This window comes from Ochotona princeps, chromosome 26, assembly GCF_030435755.1.
Source record: "Ochotona princeps isolate mOchPri1 chromosome 26, mOchPri1.hap1, whole genome shotgun sequence".
Lineage (NCBI taxonomy): Eukaryota > Metazoa > Chordata > Mammalia > Lagomorpha > Ochotonidae > Ochotona > Ochotona princeps.
In genome coordinates, this window is record NC_080857.1 from 26,614,902 (window position 1) to 26,630,722 (window position 15,821).

The following is a 15,821-nucleotide window of genomic DNA, read 5'->3' on the forward strand; positions in this document are numbered from 1 at the left end:
ATAGAGAAGAGGAAAGACAGAGAGGAAGACCTTCTGTCCATTGATTCACTCCCTAAGCAACCCTAACGGCCAGAGCTGAACCGATCCGAAGTCCGGAGCGAGAAACCTCCTCCGGGTCTTCCACGCAGGTGTAGGGTCCCAAGGCTTGGGCCATCCTCGACTGCTTTCCCATGCCATAAGCAGGGAACTGGATGGAAAGTCGGACCACCGGGATTAGAACTGGCACCCATATGGGATCCCAGCATGAGCAAAGTGAGGACTTTAGCTACCGCACCGGGCCCTATATATCCTTTCTTTAAATCTCTTGAGTTTATAAGACAGTATCTGATTCATTTAGAGGAACGGAGTGATTAGGCAGCTTGCCCAAAACCATAGAGCAAGTCTTGCTTGAACTCAAACATATCAGGCTCAACAGCCTATGTCCTTAAGCAAACAATAAGAAAACCTCCGATGTCTTTATCCCATGACTCTGCACAGAAACCTACCACAACAGGCATTTAATACATGAGGCATACAAAGTGACCAGGGACAGGCATGTGGTGCCATGGCTTAAGCCATTGCCACTCGGGGGCCACCCACATTCCCACATCCCCACATCTCCACATCTCCTATCACAGTGCCAGTTCAAGTCCTGGCTTCTCATTTTATGATCTAGCTCCCTGCTAACACGCCCTGGCAGACAGGAGGCATGGGCTCAAGTGCTTGGTCTTCTGTACCCACCTGGAAGATCTACATGGAGTTCCAGGTCTCTGGGCTCTTGGCTTTAACTTGACCCAGCACTGCCTACTGCAGACATATGGGGAAAGAACCAGCAAGTAGAAGACTCTCTTCTTATATACATACATGCACACAGATACACACACCAAACAAGAGTGCCTTTGTTAAACTATTTTTTTAAGATTCATTTATTTTTGTTGGAAGGGAAGATTTACAGAGAGAAAGAGACACAGAGAAAAATGTCCTATCTGCTGATTTGCTTCTCAAATGGCTGCAACAGCCTGAACTGAACCAACTCAAAACAAGGAGCCAGTGTCTCCTACGTGAGTGCAGGGTTCCAAGGCTTTGGGCCGTCCTCCACTGTTTTCCCAGGCCACGAGCAGGGAGTTGGATGGGAAGTGGCACAGCTGGGACATGAACCCATGCCCAAATGGGATGCTAGCACTTGCAGACAGAGGATTAGCCAATTGAGACATCACACTCATCTCCCTTTGTTAAATTCTGTTCTCCTTTCTCCTCTGCCCTTCCTCCTCTTGGGGGGAGGGTGGGAAGGAAACATGTTGTTGCCCACTGTTGCAGTTAACTGGCAAACTTGTGTAATAAATTAACAGAACTGGTTTAGCAACAAATGAGACACCAAAGGCCTCTAAATTCTAAACCTGGGTATGTCACTGATCTGCAAGGAGATCTGAGAGCATTTCATGTGAGTTAATTTTGATGTCTGTAGTGCTCTCAGAAGCATAGTCTCTAATACAGGCCATGTTCAGGAAACCTCAATCATAAACTCCGATACCAAGTCTTTATATAAAAAACGAAAATGATCCCACTGTAGCTGTTTTGCCTAATGGTTGTCAAGGTCCCAGGTGTTTTGAAATATTCAAATGAATAAACATACAGTTGCTGTCTGCAATGATCAGCTTCGGGGACAGAAAATACGAGAATGGAAAGAGAAAATGATGTGGGTAAGGGCTTCAGCTTGTGTGTGAAAATGGCTTAGATTATGATAACGATGACAATTCTTTACAAGGTCCCAAAGTGACCTGAACCCATGAGGCTAATCTCAGGATGGCACGTTACATCTAACACGGGGGTCACCAGGAAGCAACATTCACTCTGCCTCTGGGCTTCTCCACCCAGACTTGTTAGACTGAGTGTTTACCCCTATGACTCACTTTCAACTCATCAGAGCAAGAGATAAACACTTTTGGGGACTCCAATCTTGCAGCAGTTCTAGGATGAAAGGCATATGAGAACCTGAGCAATAAAATGGACATGACCACTCTAGGTCCCTCCTTACGGAACACGGAGGAACCACCCAACCGCTGGCCCCTCTCGCCACGCAGCAGACCCCGGGAAAGGAGTCTAGGTGTGGAGATGGGTGAAAACGGGCCCTGAGAGCTGAAAAAGGTGCAAAACAGATGAGGTGCTAGACAAAAGCTGAGATTCTATTTCTTCAGCTAGAAACACCGTCAGGGGGTGGGGTTAAGACAAACTGGAGTCCCTGAGGTCAAGGTCCAGCTCTAGCTCCTGACCCAAGTTTCCTGCTAATGCACACCCTAGAAAGCAGTAGATGATAGCTCAAGAGATCGGGTCCCTGCTATCCTCATAGGACACCTGAGTGCAGGTGGTAACTCCTGGTTTGGGGGCTCTGTTTCTGAAAGCATTTGGAAAGTGAACCAGCAAATGGGAGCTGGTTCTCACGCTGTCTGTTTCTCCTCCTTCCTTCCTGTTTCGCTCGCAAGCAAAAGTTTTAACAGAATAAATAAAAAATATTACATTTGCTCATGATAAGTCATTCATGAAGATGCTTAACACAAAACCGGATACATATTATAAGAAGTCTTTTAAAAGTTCCAGGAAATTACATATCAGGTAACAACCACCCCCCACAAAAAAACTGTGTATTTGCTTTAAAGATATTTTGTTCCAAAATAAATGTATCTTTCTGTTTCTATTTTTCCAGGAACTTTTCGAGGACCTCTGCAGGTGTACAAGGCACAGCAGCCTCCGTCTTTCAGAACTGAATGTGCAGCCACCAGTGGGACTGGCCCACTGATTACGTGTTTTCTCTGTCTGAAGGGAGAGCCCCTCTTCAGCACGAAGCTTAGAATTCTCTATCTCCTTCTGCTGCCCTCTGTCTCTTTCTCCAAACATCTCCACCACTTACATGAATTTCTGAAACATCCATGGAACAGGATTGCCTGCCTCCCTAACACATCCTTCATGGTTTTGAGTATGAAACAAACTTATACCAAGCAACTGATTTAGTTCACCTGTGACGGAGAACAGGGTCCAAACGCTTCCGCACGCAAAACCCTCTACAATGTAACCAAGCACCATCTTCCAGCTTCCCCTCCCATGACCATTTTCTGCCATGAACCCTGTGCCTTTCCTCAGCCTGCAATGTACTCACCATCATCTTCTGCACATAAAAACTCATCTCATTATTCTAGGCCCATCTACATACAAACACAGCTCAAATGCCAAATGTTCTACAAAATTAGCTCTGATGTCCCCAAGTTGGCACTCAGCAGCAACACTGCCTTTAGGCACCCACAGGGCTTTCCTTGTACTCCACTGAGCACTTTTTCCACTCCATGACAGAGATTTATTCACAAGGCCAACTCCTTCAATTTTAGAACTGGGAAGCATGTCTCATGCCTTTCTGATTGTCCCCCAAGCACCTGCCTCTCAGTTCCTTGTGTATGACACCTATGAAATGAATGTAATAACTAACATTTATGACCAACAGTATTGTACTGTTACCCGTATTATTATTTTTTTAAGATTGTTTTTCTTTATTTGAAAGGGAGGGTGAGAGGAAAAGTTAGAAACAGATCTTCCATCTGTGGGTTCACTCTCCAAATGGCCACATCAGTCTGGGCTGGGCTAGGCCCAAGTCAGGAGTCTGGAACTCCGTCTACGTCACCTACATTGGGCAAGGGCCCAAGCCCTGGAGCCATCTGCTGCTTTCCCAGGAACATTAGCAGTGACCAAGATTGGAAACAGCACAGGTGGGATTCAAACAAGCACACATACAGGATGTGGGCATCACGGGTGGTGGTTTAACCGGATGCACTACAAAACTGTGTCCTGTGACCTGAGTTATTTCGGTAATGCTCATAAACTGCTACCTATAAAGTATGTTAGCTTCACTTTTACAGATGAGGAAAGTACTCAGAGGTTAGGTAAGCTGCCCAACATGATACAACTAGTACAGACCAACGCCAGGATTTGAGCCATGGTCGGACTCTGTGGAAGCCATTTGCTGTATTACAGGCATTTCTAAAACCCATGGTTCCTTCAGCACTAATGCATATGGGTGTTTTGCTCAAGATCAAGACTTCAATAAATTACATTCTATCCTTCTGATGCAAGTGAGGCACCAACAGGGATATTCATCATGGCCAGGATTCATTTGTTTTCTTCCTTTCCCATTCTTACTGCCTCCCACGCATCCACTCCCCAAGAAAAGTACAATCAGCAGTCATTGGGAAGGTCTTGACAGGAAAGGAATGCATGCTTTCATTCTTCATGGCACATACAATACTCACAGCGAGTTCTAAGGCTTAACAGGCATACACAACCTAAAAGAATTGTGAATCATTTCAAAACATGCTTTCTCTGCTCACACCTGAACTCCACCACAGTTGCTAAGATAAACATTGCAAGGCAACGGGATGAGTCACCAGGAGCAAGTTCACCTTCCCAGTCCCAGAAGCCTTTAACAGCAGAGAGTCTTTGTAACTGAATCACCAGCCTGGTTACAACGTAGCTGAGCTCCTTTTCCATCCAGGTCACAGGGAATACAGTCAGTTCTAGACTAATCAGTTGCATAAGATTAATGATCACCCAACAGAGCTGAAGCTTGCTACAATAAAAAAAAAAAAAGTACAAAGGCTACAAAGACGATATATTTTCTTTTAAACAAAAATCTATTCACAAACCAAAGTCTCACTCATGGTCAAGTGACTATGAAACACACCTGAACGCACCTGATGTGGTGGCCTAGTGACTGAAGTTCTTGCCTTGAATGTTGCGGGATCTGGGGATGAGGCACCGACATGGAGACCAGAGATGGTGGAAATGTCTCTCTCTGGCCTCTCTCGAGGCCTGCTTTTATTGCCTCCACTCTTGACCTCTCACCTAGTTCTTGTTTACCCTTTAGCCCACACTCTCAATATTGGATACAGCTGAGTTCCATCAGACCAGGTGCCTTCAGCCCCAAGCCCATTGCCTGTAGTGCTCAGTTTAGCGAGTGCTAACCAACTCCTTAGCCCACAACACCTGAACACACCAGGATCCCATATGGGCTCAGGTTCTAATCCTGGCAGCTCCACTTCCCATCCAGCTCCCTGCCTGTGGCCTGGGAAAGCAGTCGAGGATGGCCCAAAGTCTTGGGACCCTGTACCCACGTGGGAGACCCGGAAGAAGCTCCTGGCTTCGGATTGGCTCAGCTCCAGCCATTGTGGTCGCTTGGGGAGTGAATCCTGGGATGGAAGATCTTCCTCTCTGTCTCTGCTCCTCTCTATATATATCTGATTTTGCAATAAAAATAAACATTTAAATAAAAATGACTTATCAATAAAAAAAGGTACCTTTACAAGGACAAACTAATGACCTATTTTCTCTACCAACATAGAGTACAAATAATGAAATACATCTTTAACTCTTTAATAACAGCATCTGTCAGTCATTCCTTTTCATTTATCTCTCCTTTTGAATCACCGGCTCAGATAATAAAAGTTCTAGCATTCATTAGCCTATCATGCAATCCTGTCATATGAGCCTATTTCAAAAAGTTCAGGCGAAAGATGGAATTAAATGTTGGTGCTAAGAAATTCCGAAATCCATGCATTGATACACATTTTAATAGGGTGTATTCTGATGCAATAAAATGTGACATTTATACAGAGGTTTTTCATAACATGCATTGTCATGAACTTTGGAAGAGCCTTTACACATTGAATGGCTTAGGTGCATTTGAGCTTCAACAGTTTTTAAAATGTGTTTGGGGGGCTTAGAGGACCCTCAACAACCTTATCTATGTTGCTGGGATTTACACACAGAACCCTTTCTGAGCAATCAGCACATTTCAATGAACATGAACTAAGTCCTACGGTATAACCTGATCATTGATGCAGTTAAACATGAAGGTCTCTGCGGTGAGTCATCCACTGTCCCTCAGGAAACCACAACGCACACCCCTAAACCAAAGACTGAGGACACAGGCAGCCCCTCTGCGCGGCAGTTCTGACCTCTCTCCAAATTCAGCCTACCGCATGGCCTGGTCTCTGACCAAGTAGCTCATCTCCAACCATGAGGGGAAAACTGCACGCAGCGTAAGGATGGAGTTTCCAACCAGAGATCGGGCATCCCTATACACGGCATGCTAATGGTCTGGGACTGTGTTCAAGCTCACTGTATATGAGTGAAATGGTCATCTTTTGATTTGATTATTGCTTACAGGCTTTACCTATGTTCCTGCTGAACTAGGATTTTGTTATACTTTCTGCTTGTTGAACTTTCATTTAGTGTAGCATTCAGCCTTTAGAACACAAATTGAAAAAAAAAAAAGGCTATCACAAAAATTAAGAAAGGAAAGACAAGGAAGGGAGAGAGGGAGGGTGGAAAGGAAGCTTCATTATATTCTTAGAATTCCATGAACTTAGAATTCTATTGAATCTGGTTGTATTCATATCACATTAGCATGAGACTAGCTGAGAATTGTGGTACAGTAAGGAGATCATACATTCGCTGTGACCCTGAGAACAAAATGCATTAGTAAATTCATTAATTAAATGCACACAATACATTCCTACATGCTGAATAACTTTTCTTTCCAAAATGAGTAGTGAGCGGTCTTAATCTCCATATAAGAAAAATCTGTCAGGCCCGGCGGCGTGGCCTAGCGGCTAAAGTCCTCGCCTTGAAAGCCCCGGGATCCCATTTGGGTGCCAGTTCTAATCCCGGCAGCTCCACTTCCCATCCAGCTCCCTGCTTGTGGCCTGGGAAGGCAGTCGAGGACGGCCCAATGCTTTGGGACCCTGCACCCGCGTGGGAGATCTAGAAGAGGTTCCTGGTTCCCGGCATCGGATCGGCGTGCACTGGCCCATTGCGGCTCACTTGGGGAGTGAATCATCAGATGGAAGATCTTCCTCTCTGTCTCTCCTCCTCTCTGTATATCTGACTTTGTAATAAAAAATAAAATCTTTAAAAAAAAAAATCTGTCTCCAAGGCTTCTAATGCCTCCCTTCCCCATAGCCCTTCTAAATGCACAAACATAGTAACTCCCTTTTGGCAGGGCCTGGCTCTCTATATCCTTTCTTACCTGCAACAGCATTTGTCAGCATAATGCATATATCGCTGTGAGGACAGTGAGGGGACATAAAGTGTACACCTGGTTTTTAATTCCCCATCAGGTGCTACCACTGCTTGCAATTTACTATCAGTGCATTGCTCCTTTTTGTTTTGTTCGTAAATATAGTTCTATTAAATTCACTCACATACTCCTTGACTTTGTAAATAACTGTTGAATCTAGGCATTGACACCTCAATGAAAATTAGTGTCCCCTGCCCCGAGCTAGCTCTCCCACAGGAAAAGGTCCACAGGTCACAGGGAATACAGTCAGTTCTGGACTAATCAGTTGCATCCCAATAAGGTCATCAGGAGCACTGTAGTGGAAGCTGGCACAGGACCAGGCCGAGTCACCTGGAGCAGTGATTAACAGTGCATGCTCCTGGAACCAGCAGCAGCAGGCCTATGGATCAGAAGCCATGATGGTGGCACTGAGCAGTCCATGTTTCACAGGACTCCAGAGTGTGGTGCACTCTCAGAGAGAATTAGAAAGTCTAAGATTTTTCCCAGCTTTCAAAAACTCCACTGATGCTGATGATGCTGGAATCCCATAGCAGAGCACCAGTTCCAGTCCCAGCTGCTCCACTTCTGATCTAACTCTCTGTTAATGCACCTGGGAAAGTAATGGAAGATGGCCAAGTGTGCTTGGGGCCCTGCCACCCTTGTGGGAGTCCTGGATGGAGTTCTTGGCTTGTAACAGCTGCTTGGATCAGCCCTAGACATTACGGCTATTTGGGGAGAGAACCAACTTTCTCTCATGCTCTCTCTCTCTCTCTCTCTCTCTCACTCTCTCTACCACCCTCTCCTTGTTTTTATCTTGTCCTCTCTTTCCCTCTCAACTTCTTTCTCTCACTCTACCTTTCAAATAAATACATCCATACAAAAGAAAGTCCACGAGTATGATTCAGTAGTAAGGTGTTTGTCCTTTTTTTTTAATTTTATGGTACAATTCCATAGGGTCTTGGATTTCCCTACCCCCTCCCCAAATATCCACCCCTGACTGATTTTCCCCATATTATTACAATAGTATAGTCTTCCATAAGCAGTCACAAGTCCAGCAGTGTGTTTTTTAAGTGTGTCCTGACATTGGTGGTGCAGACAATGCCAGATAGTTCAGCAAAAGAGGGAGAGGGAGAGGGAGAACAGAGAAAGAGAGGGAGGAAGGAAGGAAGGAAGGAAGAGTGAATCTGCTTGTTCACTTCCCACATCCCTGTAACATGTGGGGCTGTGCTAGGTTGAGACAGGAACTCCATCTAAGCTTCCCATGGGAGTGGCAGGAATCCAAGTACCTGAGCCATCACCTGCTGCCTCCCTGGGGGTTTGCACTAGTGGGACGCTTGAATTGGAAATGGGGTTGGGGCCCTAATTCAGGCACCCTGAAGAGGCACGTAGGCAATCCAAGTCCTATACCAGATGCTCCCACAACTGTGAGGAGCCTTTAGCAAGGTGATATTTACTGTGTTTGAAGAGCACCAGCTGGTAGTCATAAAGTATACACAACACTGATTTCATGGTAAGTAAAACAAATCAAAGTGCTTAAGTTGTCTTTGACACTGGAGCAATAGTAAACTGGATTTAAAATCTGTATAATAAAAAAAAAATGTCATGGGACTGGCACTGTAGGATAGTAGATTAAATTTCTGTTTATGGTACCGGCATCCTCTACGGGCCTCAGTCCAAGTATCCGCTGCTGCACTTCAATCCAGCTACCTGTAATGTGCCTCGGAAAGCAGTGGAAGATGGCCTGAATCGTACAGCTTCTGCATCCATGTGGAAGACCTGCTTGAAGCTCCAGACTCTCTCTCTATAAACTTGCCTTTCAAAAAAAATAAACCATAACAATTTCATGTACCTTCCAGCCTTCTAAAAGACACGATGGTTTAGTGAACCTGTGTGTGACCATTACCCTGTCAATCTGATTTTCACTGTGCGTTCACTAACCCTCCATACTGGGTGGACTGCTTCCTTCTCCCCTTCCTCTCTCCTCCTAATGCACAAAAACAAACCAGTGCACCCAGCAGTATCTACAGGGAGACCTCCCCAACCCAGGTACTCTGAATTTTCTAACACCCACAGTACCCTAACATGCCTTTCTATTACAGATAGTCTGCTTGATGACAATCCAGTGAGTTGGGTTTAAGAAGATGACCTATGCCCTGACTTCTGCAGGTCACTGCTTCCTTGAATGTTAACCTTGCAAGTAGGATTCTTATGAGGATACTGCACAAGGTTTATGGAAAATAGAATTATGCGTTTAGGGAAAAAAAGGCAAAGATGGTCTTGCTGGGTGAATGTAAAACCCACTTCAAGAAACAGCAACTGGTCCTGCAGTAGAGGCTGCACTCCATGACTTCCTTTCAAAATAGTACACTTGGGAAGCAAGGGGAGAGAGCCACTTCGTTGTGCAGAGGCTTGACAAACACCACAGAGCCAGGTGAACAAGGTGCATAGGACCTGGGGCAGCATACTGAGGGGTGTTCACTCGGGCCCTGTAATTAGAATACCCACTCCTTTCAAGCACATCTGAAACTCTGACCAAAATCAATACTACTGGGCCTCATAAAGTTAATACAAAGTATCATGTCTGAGGAAAAGAAAACTAAATTCCAAATCAACAACAGAAAGCTCTCTGAAAATCTACAAGTCTTTTAAAATTCAATAATATCCAAGGGGAGTTCAGAAAGTTTGTGAAAAATAGAATTAAAAATTTACTGGCAGGGAAAAAAAAAAGTTTACTGGGAGGGAAGGTGGGGGCACTGAGACTCAGTGGGTTAAGCCATCACTTGCAACACCACCTCCTGTCTCAGAGCAGCCAGTGTGAGTCCCACCACTTGTTCTGCTGCGGATCCAGTTTCCTGCTAACGCACCTATGAAGGCAGTATCCCCAGCATCCCCCTGCCACTCCCACAGGAGACCCAGAGGCAACTCCAGGCTCCTGGCTTTAGCCTGGCCCAGTCTCTACTATTTTAGCCATTTGGGGAGTGAACCAGCAGAACTCTCTCTCTCTCTCTCCCCTTCAAATACATAAATCAGCCGGAAATTATCATTCAAAACTACCGCACAGACCACTGATAACCATCAAAAAGAACATTAACAAGCAATGTCTTGAAGAACTGCTGGCCTTAATTTGAAATGTTACATAATGGCAAAAACAAAGTGAAGCTGGGTTAGTTGTTTGCAGTGTGGCTTCTCCCACTCCAGGCAAAATGAGATGCTTCCCACCCCCACAGAGCCGCAGGATGGATGATGGGTCACAGTGCATCCTCCCATAGGCTCAGTTCCGGCCATTGCAACCATTTGTGGAGTGAACCAGCAGATAGAAGATCTTTCTCTCTGACTCTCCTTCTTTCTGTAGATCTGCCTTTCCAATAAAACCAAATCTTAAAAAAAAAATAAAGTTAGCTTATTTTGGTGCCAAAAAATGGCTGAAATCCATGCATAGCTTTTTCATAATAAGCATCTTCCATGTACGTTTCAAAGACCCTGGTATTAGAAGATCCAGTGTGGATTTCTGAAGAAGACCTTTCATCTTCTTCCATCTGATCATGTTCCCCTTCTTACACCAGCCAGTTCCACCTTCCCTCAACATCAGCTCAGCCACCGTGACCTCTGAGTTCCAACAAACCCACACATAGTTGAGGTCTTTCTGCCTCAAGGTCTTTGCCACACACACTCGCCTGCCCTCCCTCCATTCCTGCATCCTCTCCACCCCTCAGCAGCATGGCGAGCTCCTTCTTACTAACTTCAAGTCTCAGCTTAAATGTCACCTCCACAGGGAAGCCATCTCCCACTGGGTCTCCACATCCATTCCCGATTTTCCATTCAACAGCATTCATTCAGCAACGTTCTCCTATTATGTGTCAGGCACTTTTTCACAAGGCACCAAACACCACCAACACAGTTCTGATGGTGTGTGTCATCCAAATGGGAAGGTACACAAGGAATAAAGGGGTTGTGGTTTTATTTGGCAGCCCCTGATGGCTCACTGAGAACACAGCCTGGAGGAGACAGGTGCAGGAGGCAGGGAAAAGCTGCCTGCAGACCTGGGCACTGAGACAGGGCACAGCAGCACTCCAGGTGTGCCAGGGTGTGCAACAGCCCTCGGCCAGTGGCAAGGAAGCTGGACCAGCAAGGGAAAGGGAGCAGCGGCTGAGACAGGGATGCCACAGGACCAAGCAGCCGGGAAACCCAGGAAGAGGGCTCTGGGAGCTCCTGTCTGGCCTTTGGCTTTTGTTCAGAGGGAGACTGGGAGCCACTGTAGAGTCAGAAGAGAATAGCCCCGTGGTCTGACTTCTGTTTCATAATCTGTGATCACAAAGTACCTGTCTGGATTCAGGTAACTGGATTCAGGTCCTAGCTTTAATCCAGATTCCATCTTTCTCTCAGTGTGTACCCCAGGAGGCAGCAGCAATAATTCAAGCTGCTGGGTCCCTGCAACCCACGTGGGTGACCTGGGCCCAGCCCTGACCACTGCAGACATTTGAGGAGTGGGAACTACTGAATGGGAGCCCCCTTGCTCTCTGCCTCTCAAACTGCATAAACAAAAACAGAAACCCATGATGGCTTTAACAAGGAATTTTATTTCCTGTCTTTCCCCTAGATATCTAGGACAGCAGCCGACACTGTCATGTGGTCCATCGTCACCTCCAACACCTAGCACATCACACTGAAGGGGTCCAGTAAAAGATCACAAGTAAGTCAAGCAGCCACTGTGAAGTTTTCACTGTTCTGCAGATGGCCTCCTATTACTCACACTAAGAGTCTAGCAGAGTGACTGGCATAGCGTGGGAACTTGCTGGAGTAAACAAAAGGCTGACTTTTGTGAGACTGACGCGCTACCTACTGCACTAACGAGGCACCTTGACTTTTGTGAAGTTACTGAAAAATCTGTATTTATGACACAGCCTGTCATCATTTCTTTTACTTAGGAAAGGGGCTCTCCTTGCATTTTTGAATTTTATATGAAACTCTCTCCTTAGACTCCTGAGGATGGGAGAACAACTGCTTTGTGACTCAGAGCTTACAACCCACTGCCGTATCCTGCCACGCAGCATTCATTAATCACTGCAATGCTAGTAAAATCTACTGGGGTAAACAGTCACATGACCTGTGAGAGGCCTTTTATAAGGCACACGGCTACCAACCGGCTGGATTTTGAATTTTACATTGAAAAACAGGACGCAAGCATGTGGACAGAGACTTCAACAGAACCACTTTCTCTTGGCCTTGACCTCCCTGCCATGTGAACCACATAACCCTGACCGAGGATTACACCTGTTCCTGCTGTCCCCAGAGTGCCCGGGGAGGGAGGGAGGGAGGGAGGGAGAGGGCCAAGTCGGTCCTGCAAGTATTTCTTAAGAAGTCCTGGGAGTCACTCCCCCCCACACACACACAAACACAGCCCCCTTTCGTAAAGACTGGCGGATTCACGCCTTACAACGTCAACAAGCCCGGGCCGGGCATCCCCTGGAGGGAGCGTGGCTGCTGCCCCCACTGCAGGTGCCACTGACGCGCGTCACCTATCCCCAGCACAGCCACACACAGAACAGCGGCAATCAGGTCCTTGGGGTTGGGACCACTTGCAGAAAAGCAGATGGAAGTGGCTTCCATTTCAACTTCAAGAAAGAAAAAGAGGGCGATACCACGAGCAGGAGCGTCCGATCTGCCGATGCCCGGATACAAACTGCACCCGAACTGGCATCTGTTTCGGAGGCTTCAGTGCCACAAGACAGGGAGCAAACAACAACTTTGGGAAAGCCGAGGCGTCCACAAAGGCCGGTGTTCCTCAGCGCTGCTCCGCCTCCTCCAAATAAGGCGGCCAATGCAGCGCGGATGGCAAACACAACACAAGCAAAACAACCCGCCAGGCGGACAAGGTGCCAGCGTCAGACCCCTGAAGGCAAGCGCGAGACAACAAAGACCCCGAGCCTGCCGCACGGGTGGCGGACACCCCCTCGCCCGGCCGTCCGAGCTGCGCTCGCCGCTGCACCCCCGCGCCCTCGGTGGCCCCCGCCGCGTAGCACCGCCCACGATCATCCGGCAATCTCGGCTCACCGAGTCCCTTCTCACGCCGCGTTCAAAATCTTTCCCGCCCAGGCGTGACGCCGAGGAAGGCTAACAATCAAGTGTGCCCGGGGCCTGGGCCCTCACGGGGAGCAGCCGGAGCAGCCCCGGCCGAGGGATCCCCCAGCATCCCCACCCTCCACACACACATATACACACTCACCGGGGGCGCAACCCCCTGCCCGAGCCGGGCGGACCTGCGCGCTGGGGCCCGGAGGTGACACAAAGAAGCCGGAGAGCCCAACGCCACCCGCTGGCGCCCGCTCCCAGCCCCGGTGCTGACAAGTTGGCGGCGCCCTCCACGCACCCCGCTCTCCCCACCCGCGCGCAAAGTTTCCGGTGGCTGACCAGGGCCCCCGGCAGCACGTCCACCGCGTCTCTGGCACCCCAGTTCCCCCCCGGCTCAGGGACCTTCCCCTCCCTCACGCTCCCTCCGGGGAGCACTGGGGTGCGCTCACCCGCCGTCCGCCGGGTCGAGGTGGGAAGGGCGCGGGGCAGGCACCCCTGCTCGCCCTTCTCACTAGCTAGCTCGCTCTCGCCTCGGTGCGCGTCCTCCTCCTCGGTCTCTCGGTGCAGCGGGAGGCTCCGGGCGGGTGCAGCACAGCGCGCTCGGCTCTTTGGCGCTCCGAGGGCTGCAAACCACGCCCCGCGCCTCCCCGCGCGCCGCCCGCCGCCCTCCGCCCAGTCCCGCGCTCGCCTCTCGGCGGCCAGTGTGGAGCGCGCCCGCCAGCGCCAGGGCGGAGTGACCCGCCTCCCCGCACGCCCCGCCGCCGCCTCGGATTGCAACTTTCTTTCCGGGTTTGGGAACATCAGCGCAGGTGGTGGCGGGGAAAAGTCGGCCTAATCGGGCTGGGACGGAAAGGGACCACAACTCTCTTGCAAAAGCTTGCCTGGCCTCTAGCAGCGAGGGACTTGTCCCCCGGGCGTGGATTCTTGGGGGCTGGGTTGAAGGTGGGGGAAAAGAGCAGACCTGGGGTTTGGCCACCAGCTCTCCCTCGGCTCCCGGCACCCGGCTGGGAACTCTCTAGGCGGTTAGGAATGCCGATTGGATGGCCGTTAGAATGCCAGTGCGTGTCTCTCAGGGTGCTGTCCAGACCTTGGCGCCACCTGCTAAGATTGAGGCGCCGGTTAACCGTGACCGTCACCGGGTCCCTCTCTCCCCCGGGTGAGGGGCGGGACCTGCCTAGACCCTGAGACGCAACACCCCCCCCCCCGTCTTGGATCTCTGGGAATCGGTCCTGCAGGGACAGTTTGATTTCTCAGCAAGTGACAAGGTCCCTGTGGACTCATTTGTGGCTTAGCTCCTGCGCCTGCTACAGCTTCCCTAAAGCACTTGAAGTCCTACATGAAAGGCCCATCCTTACTGTCACTTACACAAAGCAGCAGGGGCTGGAAGAGGTTCCTGGTTCCCTGCTTCGGATCGGTGCAGCACCGGCTGTTGCGGTCACTTGGGGAGTGAATCATCGGACGGAAGATCTTCCTCTGTCTCTCCTCTCTGTATATCTGACTTTGTAATAAAATAAATAAATAAATAAATCTTTAAAAAAGAAAAAGAAAATGTGAGCTTCAGTAAATACCGGGATGATTGCAGTGAATTGTTTCAAATGTACATTTTTTTTGTGATGCAGAGCCCAACCCTTCACCAGCTAGGTACCATTCCTCATGTGCCGAGGTTAGCTATCATCCTGGTGGTATCAATTCTCCTTCTCCAGTGGCCAAGGCTCGCATTAATCATAAATAATGAATTGCAAAGATCTACAAAACAAGAAGAGCCTCTGGGTCTGCAGCATCTTTGGCTGAACCACTTTGCCTGATGGGATACACACCAGCCTGAGAGCCAAGTTCAGCAGCAGCAGGGCTACAAGGGTTCATGGCTTTGTCTACCAAGCCTTGTCTGCCTTGTCTCCTGTTTTCCTTCTCTCTTATTCTGTTCATTTCCATTATTCCTCGCCTGTTGTTGTCTTTACTGTTGATTCCTCAAAATCATGGCCACAAAGTTACTCAGTAATTTCCTGGTGGTTCCTTCTCTGGCATCTGTGCTGCAAGCTCACCAGTGTTTTTCCCAGCTGTGCAAAGTATACTCAAAAGAGTGCAGGTCGCGCCTCCAAAGGCTCTCAGGTGACTCCAGTTAGAGCCTCCTAATTACTGTGCTTGCTTCTTATCATGCCAGTTTAGACGTTAAATTCACACGTTTAAATCAGCAAGTTAGGCCAATCACAAGAACAATAAAACACAAAACATCCTTCAAGGGGTGAGGTGAAAATAAAATGAACAGCTGAACAGGACACACCCAGTGGGGTGAAAGTGCAACCCTGGGCACATCAAAGGATGGTTGTTAGGGCTAATACGGTTCTCACTAGGAGAAAGAGCCAAGGTGGGCCTGGCCACGCCTACATTCTCTCCTGCAACAAAGTCCAGACAAAACACAACAGCAGTATGAGGTCGTATAATGGCCCTTAGCTTTTACGAACATCAGGCCTCTGTATTACAGCAAATGATCCACTGGGCCCAAAAAGCACACCCAAGCTCCCACTGTAAACAGAAGATTGGTAAGTGGATCTAACATAAAGCACATCTGTAACTCAGTCAGATTCAGCACACATATTTGCAGGCTAGATGGAGAGAGACAAGAGATGTTGACCCAAAGCATGGTCACAGAGCAAGCGTTTGTGCTGGGAGCTAA

General features: G+C 48.4%; 1 protein-coding gene across 1 annotated transcript in view; it reads right to left on the reverse strand.

Annotated features, from left to right (window-relative positions):
- Positions 1-13,800, reverse strand: part of SYNE2 (spectrin repeat containing nuclear envelope protein 2) — a 324,116-nt gene extending 310,316 nt beyond the window's left edge. Inside the window, exon 1 of the mRNA XM_058655531.1 lies at positions 13,597-13,800. The gene's annotated coding sequence lies outside the window, so the exon portion shown is untranslated. The remainder of the gene's footprint in view (positions 1-13,596) is intronic.
- Between the last annotated feature and the right edge of the window lie 2,021 nt (positions 13,801-15,821).